Source organism: Vulpes lagopus, chromosome 8, assembly GCF_018345385.1.
Source record: "Vulpes lagopus strain Blue_001 chromosome 8, ASM1834538v1, whole genome shotgun sequence".
In the NCBI taxonomy this organism is placed as follows: Eukaryota; Metazoa; Chordata; class Mammalia; order Carnivora; family Canidae; genus Vulpes; species Vulpes lagopus.
Genome location: NC_054831.1, coordinates 3677811 through 3687807, shown reverse-complemented (window position 1 = coordinate 3687807; position 9997 = coordinate 3677811). Strand labels below are relative to the sequence as shown.

Sequence of the window (9997 nt, the reverse complement as noted above, 5' to 3'; positions counted from 1 at the left end):
GGCAGTGTTCACAACAGCTCGAGGGGAGTGATCCCCCCCCACCGCCCCCCGCCCCCGACCTTAGATGCACTATTTACCTTCAAAGAAAGCAGGCGTCGGGACCTGCAGGCGTCGGGACTTGCCAGAGGGAGGCTTAGCGGGGGCGCCCGGCCACTCTTGCTGAAATAACGTCCTTAGACACACTCCCCTTAGAAAATGCTGGAATTCGGACTGCAATGGAGAAATGTCGCCCGGCCCAGTGTGGCAAGGAGGCGCTTGCCCCCGGAACGTCAACAGCCCATCCGAGGTGACTTCCTAGGTGTTCCCTCTTGCAGGGCACAGCACACTTGGGGCACAAGGGCACTGTTCCACCCCCCCATCGGGTGTTTCTGTTGATCTTGTTTTCTTTCTTTCTTTCTTTCTTTCTTTCTTTCTTTCTTTCTTTCTTTCTTTCTTTCTTCTTTCTTTCTTTCTTTCTTTCTTTCTTTCTTTCTTTTCTTTTTTTAATTTTAGGAAAGAGACACTTTGTTCTGAGTTCTGATTCTGGGACGGCAACAATCCCCCACAACCCAAACACTCTGTAGCTGCGGCCTCTGGAGCAGGGAACCCAAGTCCCTTTACTGACCGGCCTGTCCCCCCCGCTCCCTGGGACGTGTCCTCTACACTCACCCAGGACCGAGTCAGCCGGCCAGGGGCCGGGCCTATGGACATGGGCGGCACCCCGCCAGGTGCTCCTGGGGACCCTGCTGACCCCGCGCGTCACCCCGCGGCCGGGACCCCAGCCAGCACACCAGCTGCCGTGGCTGGGCACCCCGCACCCCACCCCCGGAAAGTGAAGAAGTTGACCGAGACTGTTTGGCACAGTCTCTGGAAACTGAACAGAGCGGGAGAATGATAAGCAAAGCTCTTGCTTAATTAAAAGCACATTTGTACAAGGTTAGGCCTGGCAGGAAAATGACAAAGGCAGTTAACATTTATACATCAAGCCATCCTCTCTTGAGAGCTGTCCTCCAGACCCTGGCGGATTCGGGGTGCTGGATTTTCTCTTCCAACGGAGCCCGAACCTCTGGGCTGGGGTGAGCCAAGTGTGAGCTCCCTGGTTGTTTTCAAACAAGTGGAACCTTTTCCCCAAAGTGACTCTGCCTCTGGAGCCCATGGCAGGGATGAGGCATGCTAGACACGGGCCTGGACTCGGGTCCCCCCCAGAAACACGGGGACAGATGTGGAAAGTATGGGGTGAGTCTCTGTAGGAACAGCAGCCCCTTGACAGGCCTCGGTGCAAACGGCTGCTTCGAGGAGACCGTCCTTGGGGCCGGTCCAAGGGGCTGCGAAGGGGGCGCTGCGACAAGTAAGACGTTACGGGTCCCCCGATGCCCGTCTTTATCTCTTTGCAAGCAGAGCTGCACAAATTCTCTGCAATTCCAGAAGACAGACCTTAGGGCCGATGGGGAGATGGCAGCAGAGCAGATTTCTGATTAACAGAAGAACTTTCCAAAAATGAGTGCTGCTCAAGTGGGAAGCCACAGACAGGTGGCCGGGCCGCCCCGGGGTGTGCTGGGAGAGACCAGAGCCCCTCTCCCGGCGGTACTGGGTGGGGGGGGCTGCGGTGGGGGCAGGGCCCGGAACTAAGAGAACACCTGCCGTGTTCTACGCAGTCTTCGATTGATTCCGGATTATTGCATGACACTGTAGACACGTGTATTTATTGCTCAGGAGTCTGGGAAACAATTGTTCTCGTCCATTTTACTGTTTCTGTGTCAAGCCCATTTCTGGGTGCGAGTCCGTTTGGTAACGCAGAAGCACTTGAACGCTCTCCGCTGGTCTGAGAACTTCCTACTTCCTCAGTGAATCATTATAATCTGTGCACACGGACAGAATTCTTGCTCTTGGCGCCAAGAAGTACAATCAACTGAGAGAGAGTGTTTCTTACATGAAAGCAGGGTTTCCAGTTGGCAAAACATAGATTATTTTTGCTATTAGAGAAATTGATTTCTTAAGACGTTGTGATTAATTACGTCTGTAAAACCGAAAATCCATCAAAGACAAAATATTTTTTCCCCTTCAGAAAACACAAATCCCTACGATGTCATTGACCACATATGACATTCTATTAATAGGCACCTTGTCTCCAGAGATGTATCTGGGCTCACTTTCCACTTTGTCTTCCGCAGGCTCTGGGGAGATTGATGACCTACGACGAGACCAGCGGAACACCCGGCGCCATTCTGCGGGTTCCTGAGAATCAAAGAGTACCTGCTCTCTGGAGAGGGGCCCTCTGAGGGGGACAGCAAAAGGTGATCCCATTTCCAATAGGAAGGGGACCTTGTTGGCGAGGCCTGTTAGCCTTACCTTCCAGATAGGTCCAGAATCCTAACGCCTGTCACCCCGTCCACTGCTAACCCCCTGGCCCACCCAGGGGGATCTCATTGCGTCACTCCAACAAGGTTTGCTGCAATGGCGCCCCCTCATGTTGTGCGGGCACAGCCTGTAAGGGGCAGCCCTGTACTGCACTCCTCTCATCCCCTGGGGTATCGCCCTTGCCTGCTAGCCCGGCCACCTAGGACAATCTCGCTCCTTTCATTTACTCTAAACACAACAACCAGAGTGACCCTGTTAAAACCCAAGCGGGGTCACAGGACTGGGTAGCTCCGACCCCTCCAGGGCTTCTCATTCCAACCAGTGGCTTCCATGCCTGCATAACGCAGCTCCTCCTTACCCTCTGGCTCACCATGGCCCAGCTGCACGGCTTTCATCTTTCTAGGATGTGCCAGGCCGGCACAGCTCCTGGCCCCTGTGGGCACCTTCAAGGCAAGCCTCCTCTCCCCTTGGAAGGGTGGGGAGGATGCAAATGTCGCCTTCTCTGAGGAACAGCTCCCAAACATTCTTGTGAAGATGCCAGCTGCCCGTCACATTCCCTGTCCCTCTCCCCGGCTTTCGGTACCAGGTTAGCACCACTGATGTACTGTAGAACTTGCCTTTCTGTCTTGCTTTTGTCTGTGCCCCTCACAAGGAAGCAACACTTGTGATGGCAAGATTGCTACCCGTTTTGGTCACTGCTGTATACCCAGTGCCTGGCACTGCCTAGCACGCATTAGGCCCTCCATGAATGTTTTTTGAATAAATGAGTGGGTGGGTAGGTGGATAAATGGACGGACAGGCAGATAGATGGACAGATCCCTTCTTCCTGCTTCCGAGCGAGAAGGCAGTTGCAGGTCCACAGTATTTTATGCTTATGCACAGCATCGTGGAGGACCTGCACACACAGATGTCCAGCCACCTGTCATCGCCGAGGCCTAAACAGAGTGGGTGCTCAAGAAACATGTGCAGACAGGAAGGAAGGAGGAGAAGGAGGGAAAGTCTAACAGAGACCACAGTGGTTTAGCAGAATCAGGCCCACAGCACCCGCCTTACAAAGAAATGAAAAAAGGAGCAGCCGGGGAGAGCGGAGGGACAGCCTTTCAGTAGATACTGTTAGAGTCCACTGGTGTCACCTCGGCACGCTCCATTCATGGGCGTGCCCATGGCTTCTTGCTGCACGTCCCTGTGACCGTGTGCTGCAGGGCTTTCCATGGCTGCAGAGCCAGGCTTGGCTGACCAAGCTGGAGAGTCAACAGGCCGGAGCAGCCCTTCGCCAGCTGGAAGGGACCACGCGGGTAGGCATCCAGCTCCGCACCCCTCAGGGGAGACCCCTTGGAAGCCTGTTCTCTGCGGGGTCCCAGAGTGCAAAGTGGGAATGGGCCCCAGATGCCCAGAGGGGACGATCTGCTCATTAATGAAGGCACCTGGCACTGGTCTCCCATCCTGAAACCTTTCCCGACTCGTTCGCCATTGATTTCGCGATCACCTCCAAAGCTCGCAACCTGCACTCACATCTTCATCGTGGGGTCTGCTTCTGGGGGCTCCACCCAGACAGGCCCCGACAGGGAGAGATGTGAGCCCCTTGGACAGATGGAAGCCACATAGAAAGCTGTGATCACCTCACGCTCCCCCTGCCTGGTTCTAAAAATATGCAGAATTATTAAAAAACCTTCAACGAACTAGGGGAAACCTCAGACCTTAACACAATGGCTGATCAGTTATAAAAAATACTGATTTTTTATAGTAATTGCACGTTTCCAGCCCCACTCGGGACAGTGCAACAGTTCAATTCTCTGCTCCGTGCAGGTGGATTTCTTGAATTCTGACTTTCACTGGTCGTTTTATACTCCCTCTGCTCTAAGAAAAGTTCACACGTATAACTCAGAGCCTCTTTGTGTTCAACCAGTTCCCAGGCTTCACCCTTGGAAGGGGACTACGGAGGGTCAAGCTCTGGTGTGTGGGATGGCCAGTGTCCACCCCGAGAGGTAGCCCCCGTGGCAAAAAAGAAAAAAAAAAGAAAAAAAATTAGTATTAAGAACTGAAAAAGAGAAGCACTGAAATGTGCACAGAATGGGTCCATTTCAAGTGCAGGAGCACGTATTATTTATCTGATCTGATTTTTCCCACATGAAATGTAGACACAGATGACCCGTGATCTAATGACCCCACCTGCTTCCAGCTGATGTCTTCCCCCAAGAGCCAGCCTGTGCTCTGCTCTTTCCTTCACCGCCAAAGAGGCCCACCTTGGCCATGTCTGTGCTCCCCTCCCGAATGTCACCTTCCCAAGAGCTGATGGACATCGCGGTGTCTCATCCTCCATCCTATGCCCCAGAACCACCCTCACATCGGTGGACATTCTGGAGACACGAGCTGCGTGAACGAATGAAGGGTGGACAGACGGATGGATGTCCTCTTGCTGGTTTTCCTTCCATCCTGTAGGACAGGAAATCCTTTCCCCAAGAATCTGTCTTCTCCATTAAGACAGTCATGTTTCAGGGATCCCTGGGTGGCGCAGCGGTTTTGCACCTGCCTTTGGCCCGGGGCGCAATCCTGGAGACCCGGGATCGAATCCCACGTCGGGCTCCCGGTGCACGGAGCCTGCTTCTCCCTCTGCCTGCGTCTCTGCCTCTCTCTCTCTCTCTGTAACTATCATAAATTAAAAAAAAAAAAAAAAAAAGACAGTCATGTTTCAAAGAGAGAGTTTGAAGGGAGGCACACGTTTGCATTTGTTTTGATACAGTCTGAGAGTTTGTCCTTTAATACAATAGTTTAACACATTTATTTTGCCATATTAACTGTTTGCTTGGTCTTAAGTCTGTCGTCCTAGTTTAGGATTTCTATTTTTTATGTTTCCTTCATGTTTCTGATTTATTTCCCTCCCTACTCTTGGCCATATTGCTTAAGCAATGCTCTCTCTTTTCTTGTTATGATTTTTTTAAAGATTTTCTGCTTATCTCCAACAATTTTAATACTTAAGTTTAAAGTAATATATGTAATGCATACATATATATCATTATAATAATATAATTTTTCCAACAACATTTTAGACTGCATCCCCTAGCTCCTCCACATACAACAAAAGAATTAGCATGTAGCATGCTAATAAATTTTTTTCTTCTGTCCAGCCCCCCTTCCAAGATGTTGGGGAAATCATTGGAAATCTGAGATGCAGACTATTGGCATTAATTTTTATAGAACAGCCCCATTTCTTTTGTATGATTTTTTTCTTTTTACTTTTGCATGAAACCGTATGATCTTGTTATCAATGGTTACTCACTAACTCATTGCTTTTCGTGCAATTTATTCTATGTCATATCTTTGCCATTGTGGCCTTCCATATTTTGATCACTGTTCAGTTTTCAAGGTGTCTCCTCTAGGGGCACCTGGATGGCTCAGTGGTTGAAACATCTGCCTTTGGCTCAGGACATGATTCTGGGGTCCTGAGACTGAGTCCTGCATCAGGCTCCCCACAGGGAACCTGCTTCTCTCTCTGCCTATATCTCTATCTCTCTCTGTCTCTCTCTGTCTCTCTGTCTCTGTCTCTGTCTCTCTCTCTGTGTGCCTCTCATGAATAAATAAATAGAACATTAAAAAAAAAAAAGAAAAAAAAACACTTCGGAAGCTGATGCCTCACTAGGACTGTGATTTCATGCTGCCAAGAAGCCTAAATGTTGGCCCATTCTGTTTTGTTTTGGAAGGTTACCTGTGCTTCTGGAATTTGAAATCTTCACAAGCATGTGTCTAGTTAGATGCTCCTCTTTAAAATCCAGAATGCAAACAGCTTTACTTTGGGGTTTTTTGACCCCAGGAGCAGGGACACAGAGAAGGTCTTCACAGCACTGATGTGGGTGCACAGGTTCCAGGTGGGGAGGCCTGGGGAGACGATCCCAGGAGCAGACCCCTCAGGAGGTGCATCTGCTGATGAGAGAGCTGCCTCTGTCAGAGGCCCTGAGATGCTGGGGTGCAACCCACTATTACCAGCTGTGCCTGCACATGAGATCAGGCCGACAGGGAGCTCGCAGTGGTGCTGAGTTCCCTTGTCCACCTGTCCTCTCTCCTCCAGGTCTTGCTATCAAACCAGGGTGGCGTAGGGCAGGGGACTTCATAACTGAGCCTAAGTCGAGGCTGCCTGACACTAGGACCCTGTCTCCTCCTACCTGCTTCTCTAACTGTGGAGAAGCCTTCCTGAGCTTGCAGTTCTCGAGAAGTTTCTACCCCCCTTGCGTAAGCATGGTGTCGTTCAGCATTACCTGGACACCTGCTCTCTAATCTGTTTCGAGAATGTGCCTGCATCCAATTATCAGAAAACACTGATGCTACAAAGTGGGACTGGGGCCTAGATCTGGAAACACACAGCTCACTGTCTCGAGAGTGAGACATGAGATTATCTGGCATTGGTACATCTTCCCAGAAATAATAGGCCAGTGTATTTGTACATTTTAACTCACCTAGAAGCACAAATACTACCTCATATTCCTGGATGATGTTAAATTAGCAATGTTTCGTTACCTTACATGTCTTCGAGAAAGAGACCATATATTTCTACATTGTATCCCCAGAACACTCACCGCCTCGAAAGGTAATACACAGACTGACCCACACATATCACTCGTTTACACAGTGGAATTGTGGGAAGTACAAAATATGAGAGTTTGCAAGACAGATATTTGAATGTGATATTTTATTCTTTCTTCCAAAAGGTCTTGACCCGCCCACCGCGTGAAGCAATTATTTTTCTGGACAGCTCCCTGACATTCCCAAGGAGAGAGAGAAAATGACAGGTAATTAGGGGAAAGTATGCCAACAGGTCCTCCATCCTAACATGGCAGGGGGTGCTCGCAACACCTAATTCATCAATGCATGTTTTTCCTGCCTGAGCCAAGTACACAGAACTGCTCAGCAAAAGGGAAAGAGAAAGGTAAAGTCATTCTTCACCTTTTCCAGAAATGTATTTTTGTTTTGGTCAATTTCCCCAATAAATTATGGTCTTGTCTTACGGCTGCATTGGTAGGACTCTTGTGAGTGTTATTTAGTACATTTAAGAGCAATGCAAAACCCAAATGTATTTAAAGTTAAGGAAAAAAAAAAAAGCCAAACTGAATGCTGAAATTTTTTGCACTGTTCCACAGGCTCTAGTTGGAGTTTAATCATCCCGACCCTTCCATCCTCGGTACCTGCATCAAGATGCAACACAAATCAAATCTTCAGGAGTCTGGACATTTTGTTTTTGTGTAACTCATTAAGCATTTCCCCATGTGCTGTGGTTGATGTTTCTCTCGGCCAGGAATTTTATACCACGTGTGCATGTCCCTATTTGGCTCGGCAAAATCATTCTCAGGATATACAAGCTAATGATGCCTGTGGTTTTGAAACTTTATTGTGATTATTTGCATAGGGCATTTGGAAAATCTGTAGACAGGTTATTAAGAGATGCTGAGCAATGGAAACATTATTAGGCCTTATTATTGTTTATTGTACCCAGATGTTGCGCATTTCCAGCATCCCAGAGGATTAGGAGTGATGTCAGATACCCAACTCTTACTTTTCCTTGCAGATATTAAGTCTAAATTTTCCTCATTAAAAACAAAGCATTTGCACTGAACAAGTGGCGTGCGCTTGGGCAAAACATCAGTTCGTAATAAAGCAGCATTGGTCAAATGTGACTTAGAGGCAAAGCTTTGGCTACTGTCGGAAGTTCTGGCCTGAAAAACAGAAGACTAATGAGGTATATGCTCAGGATGAAATAAATCATCCCAGCAAACATGCAGAGGGGCAATTCTAAAGAAAAAGAAAATTTCTTTTAATGAAAAGGAAAGCCAGGTAGGGCAAACCTCCTCGCCAAGTGTTAAAATCTACTAAATTCCTAGCAAGGGCCAGGCACTCTGCCCACGGCGATCAGAAGGCTTTTGCCTATTAGTCCGTTAAGACACGACATGGGGAAATAATAGTTTGGCCAACAAAATGAGCCCTGCAAGCTCCAGTGGATGTTAAACCGCACTGAAAAGCAGATGATTGTGATAATGAGGAATCTGTTTTTCAAAAGACAAGCTACAGCTGCAGAGCAGAATAAACAAATATGATTATTAGATGTTAGAATTCAATACATAACAAATAAGCTCTCCATTCAAGGAGAAGAATAAACGATGCTGGCTTGTAAGTAATTTGGGGAAAGGACTCCAGAACGAAGCCCAGTATGGATTGTGTTCACATGTTTTCTGCCTCTGGGCTTCCTGTGGCCCCGATGGAGGGACAGCAGGAGACCGGGAAGGAGGGAGGGGACAGTGTCTGCAGGGTGGTCCTCCCCACTGGCGAGCCAGGTGGCTTGCCCGAAGCCTGCAGCCTCACCGCACGACAGTCCAGGTTCAGGAAGCTGCTTCCTTGAGGTGGGAGGAGGACTGTAGCTTCCAGCCACTGCTGGGCCCAGCGTGCTCACGTCCCGGTGGCATTCCCAACCATCCCTGCCATTGCTGTCGCGGTGATCCTCAAGCCCCCCTTGGCCACCAGTTCTAGCAGGCCATCGGTTTCCTCCTGGGCGATACGGGTGCCCCGGGTACAGCCAGCAAACTTCAGCCTCACATGCCTTTTTGGATTCTTTTTTATTTTTTAATTTTTTGTCAGATATAATCTTTTATCAAATTTTATTGATTTTTTAAAAAATTTCTTTTTATTGGAGTTGAATTTGCCAACATATAGCATAACACCCAGTGCTCATCAAATTTTATTTTATTTATTTTATCAAATTTTATTGATTTTTAAAAAATTTTCTTTTTATTGGAGTTGAATTTGCCAACATATAGCATAACACCCAGTGCTCATCCCATCAAGTGCCCCCCTCAGTGCCCGTCACCCAGTCACCTCAACCCCCCACCCACCTCCCTTTCCACCACCCCTAGTTCGTTTCCCAGAGTTAGGAGTCTCTCATGTTCTGTCCCCCTCTCTGATATTTCCCACTCATTTTTTCTCCTTTCCCCTTTATTCCCTTTCACTATTTTTTATATTCCCCAAGTGAATGAGCCCATATAATGTTTATCCTTCTCTGACTGACTTATTTCACTCAGCATAATACCCTCCAGTTCCATCCACGTCAAAGCAAATGGTGGGTATTTGTCGCTTCCAATGGCTGAGGAATATTCCATTTCGGATTCTGAAGCTTATCCACTCACACGGGGCTGGAGCTTGACGGTGCGGTTGTGGTTTGCGCTCACCAGCCATGCAGGTGGCTAGTGGCTGTGGAACGCTGCTCTCTCACCCCATGGTTCTGCTCTGACCCAGGGGCCTTTGGCAGAGTCTGGAGACACGGTTGATACAACACCTGGGGTCAGGGTGGGTGCTGCTGGGCACTTTCTGATTTCCCCCAAATCAAGGTACACCTTTTGGAGTCTATAGTTATGTCGGACAATTTTATCCTCTGACTTTCTATTATTTTTCTTTGCTCACTTTTCATAGTGAGCCGGAGTTTCAACGTGGATTATTTGTGAACATATATAATATCTTTACTCATTTAAGAATGCGTAGGTTTTGTTTTCCAACATTTACCTTATTAGCTTAATTTAGAAAATAGCTTAATTTAGAAAACAGCTAAATCAGGTTACCTGTTCAATATAATCTGGGCCTATGTGAAATTATCTCTATCTCTATCATCTCTATCTCTATCTCTATC

General features: G+C 48.2%; 1 long non-coding RNA gene across 1 annotated transcript; it reads left to right on the top strand.

The window, feature by feature from the left end:
- Positions 1-2153: 2153 nt before the first annotated feature.
- LOC121496680 lies at positions 2154-7827 on the top strand. Its single transcript, XR_005989308.1, has 3 exons — positions 2154-2273; positions 7038-7118; positions 7467-7827. It is a non-coding gene; the product is annotated as an uncharacterized LOC121496680 (long non-coding RNA).
- The last annotated feature ends 2170 nt before the right edge of the window (positions 7828-9997 follow it).